The following is a 24,604-nucleotide window of genomic DNA, read 5'->3' on the forward strand; positions in this document are numbered from 1 at the left end:
AACCCCCCACACGTGCTACAGGCTCCTCCAGGGCAGAGCAGGGCTCTCCATCTCCCCCCCCCCCCATACGCGTGCTGCAGGCTCCCCTAGGGCAGGGCAGGGCAGGGCTCCCCACCCCCCACGCGTGCTGCAGGCTCCCCTAGGGCAGGGCTCCCCACCCCCCACGCGTGCTGCAGGCTCCCCTAGGGCAGGGCTCCGCTCCCCACCCCCCACGCGTGCTGCAGGCTCCCCTAGGGCAGGGCTCCCCACCCCCCACGCGTGCTGCAGGCTCGGCAGGGCAGGGCAGGGCTCCCCTCCCCCTGCAGCAGGCTTCGCAGCCCCCAGCGCATCCCGTCCCTCTCCCTCCTTGTCAGGCTCCCAGCCTCCCCCTGTCTTTGCGTGACCAATTTAGAGGGAGGAGGGGGACGATGCCGCCGCCCTTGCCTCCCCCTTACCTCTGATTGGCCGGATCTGCCATGCCCATCAAATTGCAGCCCGCAGCTCATTGGCCAGGCTGCCAGACCAGGAGAGGCTCCGGTCCCCACAGGGCTCCCCTCCTCCCCCTTTCCCTTCGCAGCAGTGTCCTCGGAAGACTCATTGGGCGAAGCCCCTCCCCCCCGCCTTGGGTGAGAGCTGCCAGGGCACTGGCTGGGAGCCCTGCTACTCAGCCTGGCCGGCCTGGCTATAGGCTCCCTGGAGCAGTGTGGGCGGGGCTCTTCCCCCTCCTGTGACTAACTAAAGTCTGTGAGTCACTGCACAACCCATCAATCCTATTAAATGCCGTGTGCGGGCAGGCGGTGCTGCCTCGGCTGCTCCCTGCGCTGCCCCAGCCCCTGTGTATGGGCTGCCGCCGCTTCCCCCTCTGATACATGGCTGGCTGGCTGGACTTGTTACAGTGTCACCTCCTCCCCGCCAGCTGCAGCACCAACTTCCCCCCCAGCTAGTCTCCTCCTGCCCGGGGCTGCTGCAAAGTGATGGGATAGAGCAAAGCCACTCCAGCACCTGGGCTCCTATTTATTACAGCCTGTCTCCTTCTCCTGTTCCTTGGTTCTTCTTCCTCCTCTCTTCCTTTCTCTTCTTCATTTTATTCCCCCCTTTCCCCTTGTCTTGGAGCCTAGATTTGTTGAGTTCTTCTGGAAAGGGTGAGTACAAGACATGGCCTTTCTGACTTAACATTTTTGCCTGGTACCCTCTTTTAATGGAAAAAAAATCTTATGTGGGGTTTGGGGTCTGCCTTGGCATGTGCTGTTTGCTTATTCAATAAAGATCTAGAATTAAAAGGAAAATGAGGGTGGGAGAGAGGGTAAATGATCATTATCCTTTACTACTGCTACTTGCTGAATGGGTCACTTATCTGTTGCAAACTGTTTAAAAGTTGAATTGATTTCTTTAAAGTTAACTCTGACACGAATCAAAGATGATACCTTTTTCTCTCTCCTTACCTTATTTTACTCCCCCCCCCTTACTCCCCTTTTGTCTGTTTAGATTTTGATTTTTTGATTTTTATAAAGTACCTGTGATCAGTACAAATCCACATGAAATGGCTATAGATACATTCATTGTTTTGAAATAAAAATATTTCTTTTTTTGACATTGGAAAAAAATCTATGTGATATATATATGCCAACTTTTCAAAGTAATTCATATTGAAATGTATTTTGATGGAGCAGTAGACAGCTCACTGCCCAAATCATACTGCAGTTCAACTCTTTGAAATTTTGTGCTGTGTGTATGTCCTTTTTATTAAAACGAAACTATTAAGTAGTTGTAAAGTGTTTGAACCCACAACAAACAAGGAAATTCATTTGTTCTACCACTGCATCCTTACCACACTCTGATCTGTCTAGATATTTCAACACACATGGAATGTATGAGCCTTATGACTGAATCACAGGAAAATGAGTGTATCCAATTAGATTTTTAGCCTTCAGTTTGAATGTCCTTTTAGTGGACTAAACTCAGATTCAAAATATTAGTGTAAAATAGTTTTACCTGGAGTTTGTTTGTATTGATCGTTTAATATATAATTAAAAAATGAGACTGGAGCATTAATTTGTGTTTTGTATAACCATAATATCCAAAGTTGCTAAAATGAAAAACTAAGTCCCAACCCCAACAAGTAGTTACAGCGTATCTCCAGAAGATACTGTCTAAGCCTAAGTACTTTACCTATGTTTACTATGTATAAAAGTATACAGTACTTTGATCTATGTATAAAATATTTTAAATAGAAGACTAATAACTTACAACATTCAAATCAGGTAAATAAAGCAGTTTTGAATTGTGGTGTTCGGATGTTTACGCTCCTTTATTACAACACTCCAATTTTGTCTCTAACTCGTGGCTAAAAACAGTCACTAGAAATTTCCACTAAACTTTGTTAAAATCAATAATTGGTGCCAGACTAAGATCTTGTATACCAAGTTTCAACAGTCCTTACAAATATATATATTTTAAAATGAGAAGAAATCAAGATAGCTATGATTTCGTTAGCCAGTGACTACTGAAATGAAACCCAGCGATTTCAGCGATTGGCCGGAGACAATAAAATTGGACAGGTGAGAAATTCATATGTTGTCACCCATGACATTGAAAAAAGAAAAAAAAAACTTAGATGGCTGAGATACTAAATTCAGAGGTTGGTAGCTACTTTTTGTTAATTGATATGTACAATAAAAAAAATTATGAGCCAAAATCATTGCTTGCATAACAATGTCAGACCCCATGTACTTACAGCAAGCATGAATTTGCCCAATGTGTGTAAATCTTTTTAAAATACCTGCTACAGTTGTTCTCATGGGGCCCTTTTAGATATGGTCTGTTGAGTCAATATTACGTAGTTATGGCCCTACCAAATTCATGACCCATTTTGGTCAATTTCACGGTCTTAGGATTTTAAAAAATCATAAATGTCATGGTTTCAGCTATTTAAATCTGAACTTTCACAGTGTTGTAATTGTAGGGGTCCTGACCCAAAAAGCAGTTGTGGGGTGGTCACAAGGTTCTTGTGGGCGGGGGGTTGTAGTACAGCTACCCTTACTTCTGTGCTGCTGCTGGCAGTGGTGGTGCCTTCAGAGCTAAGCAGTTGGAGAGCGGCGGCTGCTGGCCGGGAGCCCAGCTCTGACGGCAGCACCTCTGCCAGCAGCAGCGCAGAAGTAAGAGTGGCATGGCATGGTATTGCCACCCTTACTTCTGCACTGCTGCTGGTGTGTTGCCTTCAGAGTTGGGTGCCCAGCCAACAGCCACCGCTCTCCAGCCGCCCATCTCTGAAGGCAGCGCAGAAGTAAGGGTGGCAATACTGTGACCCCCCCCTAAAATAACCTTGTGACCCCTGCCCCACAACTCCCTTTTGGGTCAGGGCGCTCAATTTAAGAAACGCTGGTCTCCCCCGTGTAATCTGCGTAGTATAGCGTAAAAGCACACAACAGACCAGTTTTTGTGGTGGGAGCCCAGATTTCACGGTCCGTGATGTGTTTTTCATGGCTGTGAATTTGGTGGGGCCCTATGCATAGGCCTGTTTCACCTCTCTGAAACCAGTTTTTATACTAGTGCACCTCCAATAATTTTAATGGAGTTACTCTTTATTTACATCTGTATGGGAAGAGATTAGAATCCACTGTTTTCAAAAAGCCTCCAAATACTTACATGACAAACTGTGATTCCAGCTCTCATCGGAGGCAGTTCTGCTACTGTTACTCATACGGAGTGGTATTTTATTACACGAGTAGTCCCTTTGATCCCGGTGTGACTACTCACATGCTAAAGTACCAATCAGTGTGAGTAAGGGTGACAGGATCAGGCCCTTAATATATATATATTTTTCCTTGAAATAAGAATTACTGATATATTTCTTGGGGTCATGGCAAATTTTTCTGAGAACTAAGTGTGAAGTTATTCTATTAAATGATTACACCAGAAATAACTGTTTAAGATGATCCCTATGCTACAAATGAAATAAGCAAGCAAGTAAGTATTCTGGGTGTGTCTCTTGATGCTGTGGAAGGTAGAAAAAGATTGTTGTGAAATTCAGTATCTTGTAATGAAATTCTGTGCTGGAGAGAACTTTGAAAACTAAAGGTCTTGTGGGAGGCAAGTTGGTAATGCAGTGTTAGAGGTGCTTTCTTACAATATGGCATGAAGAATTTTATTGTTGATTTCAATGGGAGCAGAAGCAGTGCGATAGTCTTTCTTAGAGCAGTTGATGTTGTAGGAAGCGTTCACAATGCTACTCCTCTGACTTCTGTCTTAGTAGAAAGACCTGTGCTAAACAGATTGTTAAGAAGAAAACCTGTCTAGTGAAGTGATGTTGTTTCCTGTCTTGATGCGTTACATGCACTTTTTTATAAATTTCCTGAAACTTGTATAGGACACGCTCAGGATGAAAGAATTATTTCATGTTTGTTTCATGTTTTCACTTCCTTTTATGACTGTATTCATTGCTACGCTTTTGTGTCACTGATTGCGATGTTATTGTAATTAACATTAATTATGCAAACTAGATTGTTTTTAGAGGTTCTCCCACTCTGTATTGATATTGTCATCTTGTTTGTTTGTTAAACAAGAATGCAGACATTTCAGGATGCTGGAGGAACTTCTTAGTTACAAAATAGTAACTGCATGGGAAACAAAAACAAATACCACTTTCAGCTCAAACATTTTATGAAATTTTTTATTTGACAGCACTGCTTAGTCACACAATTTGATCTGAAATAATGAGGCACGGTAACAAGGATACAAAATAGGAAGTAAGTATAGTGGCTGTGTGAAGAGAGTATCTAGATGTTAGAGTTTCACCATATTCTGTCAAGATAGACAGAATTATTGAGTAAAATCTGCAGTCCTTATTTGAATAAAGTTTCCGTTTAAGTATGTGAGAATTTTTTGCCTGCTTAAGGAAAACAGAATTTGGCAGGTAGTAAACTGTTAGCTTTGGCAAAATAAGCTGATGGAACAGGCAACTTTGCTTAATTCTTCTTTTTTTCTTTTTTGTTGCTTTTAATTTTTGCTTTGTCTCTAAAAACCTCCGCATCAGCTTGAAGGGTGATATTAGTTTTACACCCTAACTTTTCTAAACAAAAGTGCTTGTAGAAGAAATGATTAAAGTCTAATAATATTTTATATAGAGGAAGTACATGATATTTGAATTAATTCCTTCAGATTGATTATAGTGAAATTAATAGAAATCTTTAAATCTGACTTTGAATTTCCCCTATGAAATACTTGAGAGCTGAATGTGATTCATGTTAGAATCTCAATAGAAATCATAATTGCAGGGATATTTGTGTTCTGTTTTTATATTCATAATATACTTACAGGAGAAAAAGTATGGCGGAGGGAGAATTTAAATTGGAATTCTTTTACACTGTCAACATTCTAAGGTGTTGGTGTGTAAACATACTGTAAGACATTAGAAAATGATTCCCAGTTTTCCTCTGACTTTCCATACCAAATAAGCAATAATTTGTTTTCAGTTTATATTCGGTATTTGTCTTTTGTGCAAGACCATCACAGTAGTCCTCTGGAAAGTTAAAAACAGTGCCCTGGGCTCTAACAAGTGGAGGTTATGTAATTAAATGGGAAGATTGCATAGTATTAGAAAATTACCATTTAGCAATCTAGTGAGTGTGTGTTAAGCCATGGAAATGATTTTATGAAAATCAATAAAATGCTGATTTTTCTTCTAATTGTAGATCCACGTTAAAAGAAAAAGATGCTCTTTCTTGGTAGCATTTCACATTGGCGTGCTAAATAGTTAATTTAGAAAGGTGGTCTCTTCAGTTTAGACAATACGTGTAAAGATGATAAATATTTTTTTCTTTTGTTTTTTTAAATCTTTATTTATTAGATTGCCTTCCAGAAATCACACTAACATGCTGGCCTATAAGTGATTTCAGTGTGTCTGTCAGCAGAATCAAGAGGGAAGGTCACTTATTTTTCAGATGACATGCTGGCATGATATTGGTTGCTATTGCCTAAATATTGTATATTCCTTCGCTTCCGGCTTATGGTTCCATACTCATGCTCATGCTTTGAAGTAACTCAGGTGTATGGAAAGTTCCAGTATACCAGGATGTGATGTACCCAAAGTAAATTTGAAAGAGAAATTGTGACCTTAACTATTTTAGAGGGTGGGGTGGAGAGAGGTGGTATTGATCTCTGTAGAATATGTAAAATGTGTTAGCCTCACCTTGCCTCAAAGGTCCACCTGTTCTGGGATTAGCAAAACAAGTAACTAGACCATCAATCACATTAAGTACCTGGGAAGAAAGAATTAACAAATTGACAGCCTTCCTCTGTAGCATATATGAAACATTAAGTATTGGTGATCTGTATGAGATACTGTGGGACGGTAAATGGGAGCTGTTAATCCTTAATGTTGGGACTTTGTGTTTTGCAACTGAAATGAACATTACTTAATTAAAATAAGATAACTTGTTCAAAATCTCCAGAGTGTTATAACCCCGAACCAGATACTCCAAAACATTTATTCAAGCAAGATAAGGAATTCTGAATCTTTTCTTGTGAGGAAACTTGCCTGCCTTAGTGATCTATACTGTAATTCTTAACTCCCCTAAAATTAATATATAACAAACTCCAAGTCTGCAGCTTTATGAAGAACCTACTTCAGGACACATGTGAGGAGTGAAAGTACTGAGATTTGGTATGTTGGGGGCTTACAAAGCTTGTTCTTGTATGAACAGAAACTGTTCAAAATGCCATATTCATGATGCATGCAACAGTAAAGGTCACCAACTTGGAAAATTAATAATATGGTTCATGTTGACATTTAAGAGGGAATGCAGATTGGAGTGAGCCACACCCCAGTCTGTTCTGGTGGTTCTTATGGATCTGCATTTTTCACTGCATTGAAACACACACAATCAGCAGTGTTCCCCTTTTCTCCACCCCAGCCAAAATCCTTTCTATGGTGAAACTGAGAAAATGTTTGTAATCTTCAGTATTTTATTGTTTGTTGTTAATCTATTATTAAACAGAGCCAGTGAGGGTCAGAGTGGGGCTTTTAGTGTTCATCTGCATTTTAGAAGCTGTATTTTGTCTTCTGGTCAGGTTGTGTTCCCAAAGGACCATGGGAGTCAGAGTTAGCACGTTTTACAAATAGGTTCCTGATTCTCCAAAATATTGCCTGTAGTTAAGGAAACTTATTATGACCCTGTGGCCTTCACTACTTTTCTTTGGCACTGCTGTGGGAATCAGTTCAAGGATAGTTGTAAGAACATAGAAGTGAAAAACAGGGATAAAGAAATCCTAACTTGAGCCAGAACAAACTTTTGTTAAATTCAATAACATAAAGCCAGAATCTCAAGAAATAACAAAGAGGTTACTTTTCATAAAGTCACATAAAATGTGAAGCTTCTAAGTGGAGAGGAAATTGTAATCACACCGTTGTTTCTGTCTTTTAAACCATTCGGCCATTAACAGTGAAGTTAAAGAGCATTAATTCTGACATCAAATTTCTTGTGAACTTGGAATTTTCCTTGTCAAAATTAAAATTTGAATTTATTGCATTTTCCTATATATACTAGAAACTTTGGAGAAGTTTTTAGTTTGTTAGACTTTGGGGAAAATAAAGCACTAACACTGTGGTAAGGAACATGCATTGTATTTTTCTTGAAATAAAGTAGAAGATGTGCATATTTATGCCTGTGTTTACTCCCCCTCCTTCTACTTCTCTTCTTCTGTCTCATATCTCTTCCATTTCCTCTCAGTTTCCTCTTGTTTTCTCTTCTCTCTCTCTCCTCTTGATCCCTTTTGTTTCTTTCCTCCTTCTTTCACCTCTTAGTACCATTATTAGTATTATCAGTTGTTGAGTTACATTAGCCCTTAGGTGCTGAAGTCAGGATTGGGATCACGTTTTGCTAGGCACATTATACAAAAACATAGTAGCTGTCCCTGCTCCAAAGAGCCTACAACTTGACCAGACAAGATAGACAAAGGATGGGAGGGGAAACAGAGGCAGGGTGAGGTGTAATGACTTGCCCAAGGTGGCACAAAGCAGGTGAGGAGGATAGCCAGGAATAGAAGATGGGTCCAGAGCCCCACCCCAGTACCCTGTCCAGTAGACCACCCACCTCCCATCCTTTCACCTCTTTCTGCTTTCTATTTTTTGTGTTCCTCATCCATTTGCTCTTTTCCATCTTAAATGCACTCTGAGTCTGAGTGACTTTTCAGAGTGCGTTTTGGGACTGTTCTGTAGCCATAAACATTTCTCTTTTGATACCATTTACACTGATGCAGCATCACTGATTTCAGTGGAATGTCTCCTGACTTATACAGGAATATGTGAAATCACAATTAGGCCCACTGGCTTCACATACCAGAAGAATACATGTACGGTCAGGTTAGGCACCAAAATATATATTTTAAAAAATGAATGTAGACAGGGAAAAGGCAATATTTGGTGCATTTGTGTTGTAATTTACATGCTGCACAAATCCAACTCAGGAATACTATAGAGGTAAAAGATACATCTCCTATTAGTTCTTAAAGGACCACATCAGCTATTCTACTGGGCCCAGTAGTCTGAAAATTTGAAAGGTAAGCAGCGCTTTTCACCATGATGAGTAGCCTATTTGAAAATATAGTTTCTAAATAGACTTGACGTATCTAAGGCTGCTGCTAGCCAGGGTCATCTTGCTATGATGACTCTGCAGGGTAAAAGCAGGAAGCTGATGTATAGGCTGTTCAATCAGTACTGAAAGCAGGTTGGAAATTGGCTAGCAATGGCAGAAAAAACATAAAGTAGCAGTAGTCCCCTTTCTTCTTTCCCAAGCAAATTTTTTTTAACTTTGAAACTGACAAAATTATGTTTTGCTTAAACTTTTTTAAATTTAAAATTTTCCTCACTCTCAAATATTTTAGTTTGTTCCCAGGAAAAAGTGCTTCTTATCTTTCAAACTTTTAGATTGAGAGGTTTGACATAATGGCATACGTGGCATCCCTAACTTAGAAAATCCACTCTCCTAAATCACAGGCTTTTTTTTTCTCCAGTAGTTAATTAAAAATTAGATGAACTGCCTTCTTGCTCAGGGCAAATATTGGATTCTTGGACGGTAACGTATGGATTAAACTTTGTTCCTTCATACATTTTATTATTCTGTAGGGGCGGCATCATAGTTGTCCAAGCATAAGTGGTTACCCACACAAAATGACCCTGCTAGCGATTTAAGTACACAGTGCAGAAAATTCAAAAGTTACAGTTTCCAGAGCATTTGTTAACTTGTCCTTTTTTGCACACACACTCGTTAATATTCCTGTGCGTGTTGATTATTTATGCCCATCATGGTCAACATACCCCCTTTGTCCAGGGCATACACGCATGTTGGGTGATTCACCTGCACGCACCCACATTCTCTCATCACCTGCAATTCAAGCTCACGCAGCCGCTCTTCTTTAAGTGCTTGTTGATTTCTCCTTCCCTCTCTTTTTCTGGGTGCAGCACTCTCCTTGGCTTTGCCTGAGAATCCTGGCCTCCGAGGGTCCTGCTTTTGCCTGAGAGTAAGAGCAGGAAGCAAGCACTATCTCCCCCATTTATGAATGTAGTATAAATCCTTACTGCTCTTACTCAGGCAAACGGGTTCCTTCAGGTACTGGTAAGGGGAGTCTGTAGCAAGTACTGTGTTCCAGATCACACGGAAAGTAAGAACTCTAACCAGTAGCTCTGTTGCTTTTCTCCTCTGATAGTCTTTTTTTTTTCCCTCCCCATGCACCAATTGGACTCATGTTCTGAAGTGGAGAAGCTGGGAAGATCTCCTACTGCTTTCCCAGGCTCATGGGAGGAGCAGGGATGGGACAGAGAAAGCTCCCAAGGGCTCCCTCTGGCCCTGCAATGACATCCCTCTGCCTCCAAGGGAGAGGAATGAAGGTTTCTCTGCTGCTCCCCTTTCCTTGACTTCTGTGAGAGGACAGTGAAATTTCCTCTTTCCAGAGGAAAAGGGGAGTGAGATAGTAGCACCCCTTATGAAAAATCAGCATCAGGTAAGTGCTGGAGAGCCAAGGGGCTATTCATCTGGCCCGGATCCCCCCAGATTGTGTATCTGCATTACATACATGAGTTATTTATTTTAAATGAAGAGGCTAGATTTGTGTGTGTGTGTGTGTGTGGTTTCCGTGTGTGTTTTTAATGGTTATGCTGGATTTTTGCCATGCCACAAAACTGATTAGAAATTATTATAATGAAAAGGGGGCAGTGGATCATTTCAGAGAGAGGTAACGTGTCTGGGGGAAGGCAAATCTGAACACTTTCCCAGTTGTTGGATGAGCAAAGGGTGCGGGTTCCCCACCATCACCTCCAGGAGCTACTACTATGCTCATTTTTTGGGTCAAAGATGAGACCAGTATTTAGTTATCTTACTATATATACTTGTGTGTGTTTGTGCTATTATTTATGTGCAATAGTGCCCACTGCGTGCCAGGCAGTTGATGACAGTTCCTGCTCCAAGAAGCTCACAAGCTAAAGTCATAGGTCAGGGGAAGGAGAATAACAATAGGCAATTTATATACAAATCAACAAGATTTACTATAGGCAGCGTGCGAGAGCTGGGGCTTTTAAGAGAGATGTAAATGCGGGCAGGGTTAGGTGCCTTGCAGGTGACCTCAGGGAGGTCAAACCCTGTGTAGGGGGCTGCATGAAAGGAGGTGTGTGGCACAGATTTTGTGCAAATCTGACAAAATGAGTGAACGAGGTTGGGAATGGGGAGGGGAGAGGCGGGGGAGGCAAGGCAATGTTTGACAGGAAGGATAAGAAGGGAGAGACAGAACTTTGAGAGTGGTGACCAGAAGCTTAAATTTGAGTTTGGTATAATCGGATGGGAAGCCAATGGAAGGATTCAAAAAGGGGAGTTAAGTTACAATGTACATACAAGCTGCAGTGTGGTTGGATTTATTATGTTAGCAGCTATTGTACGCTTGAATTTTCTGGCTCTTTTTCATTTAAACTCTTAACTATATAATGTTGAGTTTGTGTAGGGATTTTTTTTTAAATTTCTTTTGCATCTAATTTCCTAAGCGTTCTAACAGGAGTAAAAAACATTAACTGAGTGCATGCCATGTTGAGTTCCATTACTTTTGGGTTGAGAACAATCATGAGACACTTCAGTGCAAAGAGTAACTTCTCTGAAAGTTGTAAGTACCTGAAACCAGGGACTTGGACTGTAAGCACACTGGGGCCAGGGCTGTCTCCAGGGCCGGCTCCAGACCCAAGCGCGCGCTTGGGGCGGCCTTTTGCCGGCAGGGCGGCAGGCGGGTCCGGCGGACCTTCCGCAGTCATGCCTGCGGGAGGTCCAATGGAGCCGCCAGACGACCGGACCTCCCACAGGCATGACTGCGGCGGGTGCGCTGATCCCGCGGCTCGTGTGGACCTCCCGCAGGCATGACTGCGGAAGCTCCACCATAGGCGCGGGACCAGCGGCACGTCTGCGGGAGGTCCCGTGGAGGCGCGGGACCGGCGCCCGGCTGCGCGAGCGGCGCAGCGCGCTGCCCTGCTTGGGGCGGCGGAATTCGTAGAGCCGCCCCTGGCTGTCTCATATATTTATGTTTCAAACAGTGCTCAGAGGCCTCTGGGTGCTATCAGGGCCGGCTCCAGACCCCAGCACACCAAGCGCGTGCTTGGGGCGGCATGCCACGGGGGGCGCTCTGCCTGTCGCCGGGAAGGCGGCAGGCGGCTCTGGTGGACCTCCCGCAGGCATGCCTGCGGAGGGTCCGCTGGTCCTGCGGCTTCGGTGGAGCATCCGCAGGCACGCCTGTGGGAGGTCCACCGGAGCCGCGGGACCAGCGGACCCTCTGCAGGCACGTCGACCGGAGGTCCACCGGAGCCGCTGGACTGGCGACCGCCAGAGCGCCCCCCGCGGTGTGCCGCCGTGCTTGGGGTGGCGAAATTCCTAGAGCCGCCCCTGGGTGCTAGGGTAGTACAAATAATCAATAATCCAGTTTAAAACAAACAAAAGGATGTATTTTTTTCACATAACGCACAGTGAACCTGTGGAACTCCTTGCCAGAGGATGTTGTGAAGGCCAAGACTATAACTGGATTCAAAAAAGAACTAGATAAGTGCATGGAGGACAGGTCCATCAATGGCTATGAGCCAGAATGGGTAGGGATGGTGTCCCTAACCTCTGTTTGCCAGAAGCTGGGAATGGGCGATGGGATGGATCACTTGATGGTTACCTGTTCTGTTCATTCCTTCTGGGGCACCTGGCCACTGTCGGAAGACAGGATACTGGGCCAGATGGACCTCTGGTCTCACCCAGTATGGCCATTCTTATGTATGTTCTTATAATAATTTAGAATAAAAACTCTTCAGCCATAATTCTATCATTACGTGTGTGTGTCTCTCTCTCTTTCTCTCTCATTCTTCCTCCATTTGGAAGGATGAAATCCAGAGCTTTTTCTAAGAACATGTCCTCAAATTAGCCAGTAAGTGGCATTACAAAAAGGTTACAGCAAGTGGCTGGCAATTTTCCCATCCTTCTTGCCACTGGAAACATAATGTCTTGTGAATGAGCACACTGCACAAGCATCTGCGTGCTGAGCCGGTCCTGGAGACACACAAACAGTGTGGTTGTGTGTGGTCTCATTGGTGGCCAAAGAACATGGCCTGGGAGCAACGGTAATAAACCATTATTTCTTTATTTGACAGTACAACAGAAGGGGTGAGAACTACGGGAGCCGAATTTGCAGGGGAGCAGTGGGAACATCCTGGGATGGGTGGGGAGATGAGAAGTTGGGTAGGTAATTGGCAGTGCCATTGTGTGGTGGAGGACTTCAGATAATTTCTAACCCTCAGCGTTCTGCGCACAGTAAAGTAATAACATAATAGCACTGAATGCCCTGAGCACAGCAAGATGGAGTGATTAATTAAAGGTGATTCTGATCATTGACTTAAATCACTTGATTTTATTTTATTTTTTTTAATAATTGATTTAAAACAGGTTGAGGCTTCATGAAAACTAATTTGAAAATTTACGCTATTACAATGTCGGATTATAATTTAATTGTACATTTTAAATGTTTTTAAGTGCCACCACTCAGTGGGTATCGTATTTGAATTTTACAAAATTGCTGTAAGCAAAAATCAAAATGTTGAAAACTGAAGCGTTATCCTGTGAACACGCAAGCAGGTACATAGCTTCACTCACATGAATGCTCCCATTGATTTCAAAGGGATAAAATTGGGTTTTTGTTAAGCAAATTTCTCCTAGTGGCATAAAATCTGTCACTTCAAAAAAAAATTGCTTCAGTGTAAACCGTGAAAAGTTATTTAGATTGTCAATATGTTAAAGTTATTGTGAAACTTTTTTATGCACACAGATCAAAATGTTCAAAAACAACCTACAGTTAGGCTTCTTAGCTCAGTCTTAGGCAACGAAGTGACTCAGGAGCAGAAGACCCATTGACGTCAGACTGCAGGCTCTGATGGAGGAGAACAGCCTGGTCGAAACAGTTCAGCTTGCTTAACCTGTGGAAGCTCACTCAATATATCGTAAGGGGGTGTTGGTTGCAAATACCGCATGGGCTGTTTGTTTATCAATCCTGTGCTTGCATTTGTGGTGTTCTCACAGTAGGGATGTTAATGAGGCCCTGGTCTTGTCCTTTTCAGCATAGAGGGATATGAAAGTTCTTGGGAGAAAAAAATCTACTGACAAGTCACTGTCGTATCTGAAGGCTTCTCAGCAGGAATGGGCCCATGCTGCCTGTGGCTGACCTCAGCCTGCCCCTGTGCTGGAGGCTGTGAGGGGGTAGTTTAGTGCTGGCTATCCTGGATCCCTGCTCCTAGAGGATTCTGCTACACAAGAGGGATCCTCACCTGGCCACTTAAGTCAGCATTGATTACGTTTGCTCTGCTTCAGCTGTTTGACAGGGCTGAGGATCTGGTCCAGCTAACTTAAACTCGCAAGCACCCTGTCAGGTGGAATGACAGTTTTATCCCTATTTTACAGATGAGGAAACTGAAGCACAGATATTCCTCCGCTCCCCCGGAAATCTGAGTCAGAAGTAGTAGTAGAAGCAAGACCTTCTGATTATCAGTCCTCTGCTTTAATCACAAGATATTTCTTGAACCATTTACTAAAAAGCAGCTTAGATTGTTACCCTGTTAGTGGCTCCACCTCCCCATGCAGACTTGTATATACAGTGCATGATCATGTAGTAAGTGGAGATATTTTGTTAGTGTTTCTCTTTACATGACACACTAAATTATGTCATAGGGAGAGGTTTTGTTCACGTGTCTTAGTGCTTAGTGGTTGTATTTTTGGTTTTCTCATATTATTTCTAAGCTTTTAGTAACTGAGAAGGAGACAGATGTGTGGATAGCAGTATGTGCAGCCAAATCATCCTCTTGGCTTTTAGGCACAGAGGGAACAAAAGGTGTTCATGGACCAAGCAAAGATGAGTTGTAAGCACGTAATGGAAGGATGGCCCAGTGGTTAGAGTGCTAGTCTGGGCTGTGCGGGAGACGAGTTCAGTTCCTGCTCCGCCACAGATTTCCTGTGTGGCCCTTGGCAAGTCACTTAGTCTCTCTCTGCCTCAGTTCCCCATCTGCAATATGGAGATGATAGTGCTTCTCTATCTCAGAGAGCTGTGAAGATAAATGCACTCAATATTGCGAGGTGCTTAGATGCTAGGATGTTGAGAGCCCATACAAGGGCTTTAGATAGAAAATGAGGGGAAATTCTAAACAGCATCTTTCTCTCCCTGAAGCTGTTCTGTAAAAACAGCATGTAGTTTGGGCACAGAGGTTTTGTAGGTATGTAGATGAAAGCCACTTGATGTGGTGGGCCCACAGCAAAATACACATGGGTGTTAATGCTGAGTATCTAAGTCTTCATAATGGAGGACTTTTCCTGTACTATATCACAAGCTGCTACTTTCATCTCTCCTCCATTTTAATGGCTTACACAAAATACTGACTGACTTAACTCAGGTGTGGGGGATGCTATCTATATTACACAGTACCACTGCCATCTCTCTTAATTATGTATGAGGTATGGCCATTATACCTATTTCCTGATATATATTAACAGAAGGAAAGGAAATAATGCCATCCAGAGTTGGAAATTAGTTCAGTGGCTTGACTCTGGTTAGTGGTCAGGCAGCGATAAGCATGAGGTATAAAGTGCAAACTGGTTTTCTTTAAGGCTGACTCTGGGCAGCTGTGTGCTCTGGTAGGCTGGGAATATAGGAGATCAGTGATGGCAATCCTACGTCCCTCATGTTGTGCATGTGGCTTGCAATGCTTGACTGCGACACATACACTTCTACCCCCATATAACGCGACCCGATATAACACAGGTTCGCATACAAGGCGGTAAAACTCTGACATGCTGCTCTGAGCAGCGTGTTAAGGTGCCGGGCCAGGTCGGGACCGAGGGGTTGGATAAGGGGCAGAGGGTCTCGGGGGCAGTCAAGGGCTCCCCCCACCAAGGTCTGGGGGGCAGGAGCTGTGGGAGGGCACTTTTGGGGGCCCTGCAGTCCCAGAGTGGCCCAGGGGATTAGCAGGGGGCTGGGAGCAGCCTGTTCTGCTTCCCCGGCCCCAGCCATGTCGCTTGGGGGAGGGGGCTTGGGGGAAGGGATCCCCCCTACACTCACCAGCAGTGGCGGAAGCGAAGCAGCCCAGCCCCAGCCAGCTCCACTCCGCCAGCTCCCAGCCACATCGCTCTGCTTCCCGCCACAGGTGAGTGCGGGGGGAGGGGGGGCGTCCTTTCCCCAACCTCCCCGCACTCACCGTCGGCAGGAAGCGGAGCGCCGCAGCTAGGAGCTGGCAGAGTGGAGTGGGCTGGGGCCGGGCTGCTCTGCTTCCCGCCTCTGCCGGTGAGTGCCTGTCAGGGGGCGGGGGGTGTGGATAGGGGTCGGAGCAGTCAGGGGACAGGGGGGGCTGGGTAGGGGGTGAGGTCCTGGGAGTGATTAGGGACCGGGGTCTCTGGAGGGGGCTGTCAGGGAACAAGGAACAGGGGGGGCCAAAGCAAGTTTGATATAACGCGGTCTCACCTATAACGTGGTGAGATTTTTTTGTCTCCCGAGGACGGCGTTATATCGGGGTAGAGGCGTACTTCGTTTTACACAGATTCCACACTGTTGTTTCCTATGTGAAAGGTCAGTGTACAATGTATAGGGGCCCCAGACGCACCAAGAAGTATTACATATACTACAGATCGCGTATTTCTCATATACCGCATGCTCAGCAACTACCAGCTTGAGTCAGAATTGGGGTATTTCCACTCTGGCCTCTGACACTGAAAGGCCTAATCTCCTTTTATATTTTTAATATATTGCCTCTGAAATCATCTGAAGCTGTTGGAGAGCTGCCTAGGCCAATGGTAGAGCTTTTCATTTTCTAGAGGGCTCCCATGCATATCAGATTGGGCTCCTAGCCTCTCACCAGCCCCAGTTTGAGCAATTTAAGTCCCACTAGTACCTACAAAATGCAGAGCCTGATCCTGAGAGGTGTTACACATGTTCCACGTATCTCCTGATCAGGTCTTTTGTCTTGTATGACATTGTTCCCAGTGGCATGGGAGGAAAAAGGCCAGGGGAGTCTTTTATGGAGTACATGTTATCTCCCTGCATTTTTACATTCCTTCCAGCTTTCAAACTCTGTATCACAGCTACCATCCTTTTAGCCAAGAGGGCTTGGGCAATGTTCTTTGCTCACTGGTGCCGAAAGGAGCACTGTCGAATGAGAGGAGGGACTTCCCTGTTTTAAACAGGAGGTACAAAGTGTATTTCCTCTGTAGCACTCCTTGTCTTGCTGGCTTGGAAAAAGGGACAGGAACTGATCTCTGCTCTGACCTGATCTCTCTGTATGCTGGCCCCGACAGTCTCTTATTCTCTATTACATTTTTCTCCTTTTGGGAGGAACTTTGACTCCGTAATAATGAGATACATCAGTTTGAGTAATTTCTGTTTGAAGATATTAAGCTCTATGAATACTGAAGAATATTATGTCTTCAGATTTTGAATGGTCCTTTCCATAATTCAATACTGCTGTTGGAATGATTTGTTTCAATTGCAGGGGCTAGTTTAAATAGAACTGTCTAAGCTAGTGCTGCAGTTTCTCATGTATCATAATGTGAAGTTCAGTGAATGATGAGTTGTCACGGGATACCATAATGAAATAAGTACTCATCATAGTTTTGAAATAAATAGTAATTTCATTATAGGGGAGAAAAGGACATTTTGTCCATAAGCTTAATTGTTAAAGCTGGAATTCCTAAGCAGAGATTTTTCACGTGCAGTTAGGTTGCAATGAGTTTTAGTGAGAGTGAATTCAGTGTGAAGAAGGATGCTGAAACTCCCAGCAGTGTCTGAGCCACATGTCTGCAGTAGATTCTCTTCCTCCTATTGGTACTTGGTGGTGTGATACTTGCGCATGGTTTTTGTACATGATATGTATGGCCGTGCATGCAGCCTGGTCCTTGAGGAAAAAGTCAGCAAGGTATCTAATCTGATACCTTTATTGAACAACTGACAAAGATGCAGTAGTTGCCGTTGAAAGTCAACCTTTGATAAGAGTGACATCTGCTAGCAATTTTCCATTTAAAAAAGTCAATATTTGCTATATATTGCTTTTAGGTAGATGTTTGCGAAGGACTTTACTACAGTGGAGTTCAAACCATACACCTACAAGGCGGAAGCGTAGTAGCCCCCCGCTCAGTTCAATTGATTTCCTTCCCCATTCATCTTGTTTAACATGTAAGCACAAATATTGGGGGGGGGGGGGTTGTTTTGTTTTTTGTTTGTTTTTTTTTTCACTGGAAATAGTACTTTATCGTAACAGTGAGAAGAGAGATAATAGGATGGGGAGCCAGGATCTTTGGGGTTCAAATGCTTGTTCTCAAATGCTGACTTCTGTAACCAGAACCAAATTACCTACTCCCTCTCCCCGAATTCCCCTGTCTGTAGAACAGGAGTGATACCTGCCCACTTCAGAGTTGTTGAGAGGGCTGATTTTGCTGATGTCTGTAAAACACTGAAGATGAGCAGTGCCATATATGGGCCAAGTATTTATTTTTCGAATTCACCGCGATGCTAAAAAGCAACTACAGTCATCGTACTGTTATGGACCTAGTTCTCAGAGCTAGTACCAGAGGTCCTGCTTGTAGCCTCTATTTGCCCATCTGTGATGCTTCTGCTGGAAAGTCTCCGTTTGTGGGGGCCCTCGTGGTACTGGGGCGGCAATATGCAATTGAGCATGTGGGAAAGACTCCCCCATTCAATATGAAAAATTCAATATAAAATTGTTTTTTAAAATTTGTTTTAAATTTTTATTTTAACATGAATCATCTGATTCTCCCCAGACCCTGCTCCTTTTCCCCTCCCAAGAACAATGCCAGCTAAGGAGCAGAGCAAGCAATGTTGTGCAACAGGGAGAATGCAGGAGCAATAGCGCCTGGGACTGGAGAGTAGGGACGTGCCAAGCACACCGTTCTGTCAGTTGCTGCAAAGCCAGTGAGTGGTAGCTGGAATGCCTGTTCTTCCCACTGTGTGGAGTCATGGAAGTTGGTGTCAATTCAGTAGAGGGGGATTGTCCTTTCTGCACGGGTCTGTAGGAGTTGGAAGAATGAGCTGGTTTCTGGAGGATTGGGGGGCATGGTATGTGCCCACCCCACAATGGCTGGGGCTGCGGTAATGGGCCCCCAGCATTCACTTCCCTGCAACTTCATGGCATCTGGCTTAGGGAGAGGACGGGAGCAATTCACCCCTATGCACAATTGCCAGAGGTAAGGATAAGGCAAGGAAGGGACTGCGATGCCAGCACCGAGAGCTACAATCATGGTCCCTACTGCCATTACAGATGCAGCCTAAGTAAAAACATGGTCCGTATCTTTGGAATATCTGGTTCACTCAACATACCCATTAATTTAGACTAATTTAATTTCCAGTCTCTCTAGCTTGTCACTCAGGCACAATGAACCAGAAGGAATGATGGTGTTCTGAGACTGGCTTGACTAGTTTCTCTCTCTCTCCTGAGAGCCAGTTTCTAGTCTGCCACCAAGCAGCAAAGTTGCAACCGGCTCCACCACTATTGTTCAGTACACCTGAGCCTCGTCAACAAAAGCTTCAGTGACAGCCTGGAAAAAAAGACAGCAAAGGAGAGTTACAGCCCTTTGCCAGCTCCTTCTGGGCCTCTTATCACTAAGGCTGAAGCAGCTGGGGCTTTAGAATTGCTGTGTTCTCCCTCAGCCCTGGAGAGTTAAACAGTCACCAATCCTGGATACGTGCCAAGTGTGCAGCCCCTCAGTTTAATAGGGGAGGACTCCTGCTCTGTCAGCAGCCCCTCCTAGTATCTCCTTTGCCTGCTTGCCCACTCATCTCACAGCATGGTGAGTGGGGGGACTCAACCTTCCAATGACGAGCACCCCAATCCCTTGAATTTTCCTTGACTGGGTGTTGACTGAGGTCCCTGAGAGCCAGGGTGAGCTGGGGCCCTCATGTCTGAAAGGATCAGAAAGTGCCTAGAAGAAATCCTTTTCCTCATTCACCTGGTGCCATTGGCCCAGTGACTCTATTTGCCAGGAGGTCATTATGGCAGGCTAAGGGGAGGGGAAATTTTCATCAAAGTACCAAGGCGCTGACAAAGATCCAAGCATGGCTCGGTTTTCTCCAGGGTCTTTGGAGAGCAGAGACTGGAGCTCTCTCAGTGCTTCCTGACTGATTGGAGGCCAGAAGCCTGCTCGCTCCTGAAAAGCAAATGTGAGGAATGGACCCAACTGGAAGGCAGGAAGGGACACACCAGAAAAGTATGCCTGAAAGCTGGGATGGGGTGGAAAGCTGGAGGAGTGGCTTGTGGATACTGACCCCTGTCATGTGACAAGCGGCATTTTTTTGTAGCCCTGACCCATGTCAGGAAACAAAGTTCAGTCTCTTACTTGCACTCCTGTGTGGTCAGACATCTGTTAAATGGTATGGGAAGTAAACCAGATACTTGACAAAAATTGAGCAAACGAAGCCACCTGAATCCCTTGGCCTGGAAGGGAGCCTGGCAAAGAACTGGAGGATGTGGTTGCAGTACTTCCAAATCTTTCTCAAAACAAGTGGCATTGCAGAGAAATTGGGGAGGGCATTTTGGTTCTGACTCTGACACATGCAGCAATTGAGATCTACAGCTAATTCCTTTGGAAGCATGGGGAGAACTGCAAACTGCTAGAAAGTCATTAAAAACACATCATTTAATCCTTTGATCAATGCAGGAATATCACTTCGGAAAGGTACACTTTCTTTATGCTAGCTCTCGTTTACCATAGTGCTCCACACTTGCATAAAGCTAAGTCATGTGATTTTTGAACTGTTAGCAGATGGACTAATTGGAAACCAAATGATTTGTGGTATAACTGATAAGATGAAAAAGGTATTGTGAGCAACAGCCTTGACTTTGCAAAGAGCAGTGGGTATTTGCAGGGTTGGTGAAAACTGCGCTTTTCCCTCAATGAAAATGTTAATAAGCAGTGGAAGAACTGAAGTGTAGCTAACTAAAAAACATATGGAGCCATAAAGACAGAATTCATTCGTAAACAGAAATGGCAGACCCAGATTTGTTTGTAACAAATGCAGAGGTAATTGCAATATAAAGCCAAGGGGTCCAGCACAATGTGTACATAACGTATGCTACCATTTTGAAAAAGTACATCACGTCAGCACCAATTTGAAAGTATAAAAGCAAATGATGTTCATGAACATACAGCTGAAGGACAAAAATCAAATCATGATGCAGTTGGGTCACTTAACTAAAATGACCAAGGAAGGTTCTACAACGGAGTGGTCTGTGACCCTGGAAATAAATGAACAAACAATGAATTTGAAAATAGATACTGGAGCTGAGTGCAAAGAAATCACAGCAAACATATACAGAAACATTAGTGACTGCCTGATGTTAAAATAAACTAAGCTAGTTTCATGTAGCTGGCATACAATGAACCCATGTGGGTAAGCCATGCAGGCATGCCTGAATAAGGGCAGTAAAGCTTGAAAGAGTGTCGTATGTAGGGTTGAAGAACAGTCTACAAATACGGATGCTCAAATGGGTGTACAGAATAGGGACTTCAAGAATATGATGAGGTGTTTCATGGACTGAGATGAATTAAGGATACAATACAACATATGAGAGAGATCTCAGTGCATCACCAAGATACATACACCATATTCACATGTGAGAGATGAAGCAAAAGATGAAAATGACCAAACAATAGTTAATTATTGCTTCAATACAGATAGCAGCTGAATTAACAGTGTGGTCACTGGGAAAAAAAAAGTTTAAATGTACGTGTACCTATCCAAAAAAGTCTAAATAAGGCCATCAAACACTAGCACTCTAGTCCAGCAGTTCTCAACTAGGGGTCTGGGGCCCGCTGGGGGGGGGGCGCAAGCAGGTTTCAGGGGGACCACCAAAATAAACCAGAGAACAGGGCCAGCGTTAGACTCCCTGAGGCTCAGAGCAGAATGCCGAAGCCCAAACCACGTGGGGCTGAAGCCAAATCCCGGGCAACTCAGCTTTGCAGGGCATCCTGTGGTGTGGGGCCACAGGCAGTTGCCCTGCTTGTTACCCCCTGACGCCAGCGCTGTCTTTTAATCCACTGGGTATGCAGAAAACCAGTGGTTGTGGCACAGGTGGGCCGTGGAGGCTGTTATAGCATGTCAGGAGGAGGGGGATCCGGAAGGAAAAAGGTTGAGAACCCCTGCTCTAGCCCATGAAAGTAGATGGGTTTTTTTAAGTCTAGACATGGTTTCCTCAAAGTATATTCAGTTCTGGATGAAAACTCCATGTCTCACATCTTCTAATCTGCACTGAGGGAAGGTAATTGTCGATGCTCTCTTGATTTGGGGAGAACATACACCCATTGACAAAGGAGTTTGACCAGACCCAAGAAAGCTTGAAGCAGTTGTACTAGTGGAAAGACCACAAAACAAGGAGGCCTAACAGAGAGATTCGTGGGCATGTTATCACTAAGTAAATTGGTTACTAATTTGTTACAATTAAGTGTGACCACAGCTTGAGGACAGTACAGAATGGCAATAGTATGACTGGGAAAAGGAGAAACTTAATGGAATTAAAAAGAAAGAAAGAACTGTTACAGAAACATCCGTACTGAAATATTTTGAGATGAACCAGGAGCCTAAAATTGGAGTAGATGTAAGTTCATGTGGTTGGATGTCTAGAAATACTGAAAGCAAAGATCTGTCGGAAGAGGAATTTGAAATAAGTGCAATTCAAGAACTACCCAGTTCTGCAACAAAATTCGATAAGCTCAAATAAGAAACAAAAAGTGAGTCAAGGCCAGGTATTTTCATGCATAAAAACTTACTGGGATATGGAATTTCTACAGATGATGGATTTCTGTGTAAAGGATGTTATGTCATAATACCACTGCAAGAGGTCATAAATGCAAATCACAATCTGAGTACAGAAAAATGCAAGAACAGAGGCTGGGATGTCATGTTGTGGCCAGGCACTCATGCTGCCACTGAAGATAAGTTTTTGAAATCTGTAATAAATACAGGAAGCAGAATGCAAAAGCGCTGCATGGAATTTCCACTCAACCCTGGTCCAAGATTGGCACAGACAACACATCAAGTAACAATGCAATAACATATTGTGTATTGTACCTGTTCACCATGGGATTCCATGACCTAATAATGGCTATATCCCACAATTCATGACTGACTCATTTCATTGGTCCTCTTTGATATATCCTTTCAGTCACACACGTTAAGCCCTGACTATGTATTATCAATGGGTCCAGTCTGTTACCAGCACAATCCTTTTTGTGTAACATTCATATTACACAGTTCTTTTACAGACTGGTCAAGCAAGTTCTGACTGACTTTGTCCTTAGTAGTACACAACTACCTTTATCCTTTGGGCTCAGAAACCTAAGGGAGAGGCACCTGTCTTGTACTAAGAAGCACAAGACCCAGAAATGAGAATCCTGTCCAAATGGAGAGGAAGCTTTTGTGCTGGTGAAATGCCCTTTTTGTCAGCTTACAAAGGGAAGTGTCTGTCTTATTCCTAATTAGTATTGAGGTGCAGCAGAATCTCAGACAGATCGCAAAAGCGCTATCCTGTCCACTTTGTCCTGGAGTATTTGAAAAAGGCAATCGTTGGCTTTTGGATTGTGAGGATGTAGACTCCTGTAAAGGAAATCTGCAACGTGTTGCCGCCTCTGGGAAGTCTGTTAACATGCTTTCTGCCAACTCTATGCTGAAGGTTGGATATTTTAGCTTTTTGCATTGTAGCCTCTAGCCATAGGGGTTGAGAACAGAAATGCAGGCTCTTAGATCACCTTCAAATCCTAAAAGCTCCACTTTAGGTACAAATACGTGCACATTCTTTTTCCACGATTAGCACTTAACTGAAACTTTCTTACAGGCAGAAGCTATGGTGTGGCACTTATAAACTTGATATGGATCTGTCTATTTGTCTGTTGTTGGTTGGCTGTTTTTGTTTGTTTGTTTTAAAAGCAAGATTAATAAGTAAAAGTTAGCTGAAGAAAGACTGGACCTGATACTGTCCCTATTCTCTACCTCCCGCTCCTGCTTTGCCATCGCTCCCCCTCCCCCCCCCCCGCCCTGAAAACACACCTACATTTAAGTTTGCCATGTTCCAGGAAATACCATAAATGGGGGGGGGGGAAGTTGTCAGGCACTCTTATTTTTTTCTCTACTGGCAGTAAATTTGACACAATATCTTCCTATGGTGGATTCTATTCATGTATGTTAGCACTGACAAGGGGATTTCCTGGTCTTAGAAGAGGAAGGAACTGTAGCTACTCTGAAATTTTAAATGGTTCCTGTAATGCTTGGTCACTTAGTGCAAAGTTTTGACATTGTGTATTCACATTTTCATCTTAATCCTTTTATTGGTAGGCAAACATTTTTAGAGTTTGGGAGTATTTACAGGGGCAGTAGGGAGAACTCCAAACTTCCTTGCTATCCATTGTGTTTGCAACTGTGGTTTTCATATGCAGTATGATATCTAATATGATAAAAACAGAACCATGTTTTTATTTGCAGTCTGACAATGAGGCTTTGCTGTCCTAGAGAAGATTGTTTTTGTTTTGGCTTTTTTGGTGTCCTAGTGAAGAATAAGTAGCATTTTGCCTGCATTCACTCACATACATGTGCGCACTCTCTCATTCTTTCTCTCCCACGTGCACCAACACACAAAAGGAGTTTGTTCTAGCTTGTGCACAGCCAAAAGAGGCCGGGCACTGCTGTCTTCAGCTCAGTGGAAATTGGCAGTATCCCATCTCCTGTAAACAACAGTCTGACGTCAGCTCGTGCAGTGGTGATAGCAGTACAACTTGAGAGATTTTCAACTGGCCAAGCTGTTGAAAGCCTGTCATTGGCTTTGATAATCTCTGGCTGGACTTTAGAGGACTTGGTAAAAAAAAAAAAATTGGTTAATGACAGAAATAATAGAGCAATTCCTGATAACTTTTTATGCAATGGAGAAGTGATTTTAAGTGCTGGATAAAAGAGGTATTTTGATTCTGATCTCATTGTATGTAGTAGTCCTTTCTGGCAATTCATGCTCTAAAATATTTACTGCTTTGTAGAGTTGCCATGATTGTACTGGAGATCGCAGCACAATTAAAGTACCGTATAACAGGCAATC

General features: G+C 43.7%; 1 protein-coding gene across 1 annotated transcript in view; it reads left to right on the forward strand.

Moving 5' to 3' along the window:
• The first annotated feature begins 371 nt into the window (after positions 1–371).
• SERTAD2 (SERTA domain containing 2) overlaps positions 372–24,604 on the forward strand; it is a 103,500-nt gene continuing 79,267 nt past the window's right edge. The window contains exon 1 of the mRNA XM_045011130.1: positions 372–1,121. The gene's annotated coding sequence lies outside the window, so the exon portion shown is untranslated. The remainder of the gene's footprint in view (positions 1,122–24,604) is intronic.

This window comes from Mauremys mutica, chromosome 3 (assembly GCF_020497125.1).
Source record: "Mauremys mutica isolate MM-2020 ecotype Southern chromosome 3, ASM2049712v1, whole genome shotgun sequence".
NCBI lineage: Eukaryota > Metazoa > Chordata > Testudines > Geoemydidae > Mauremys > Mauremys mutica.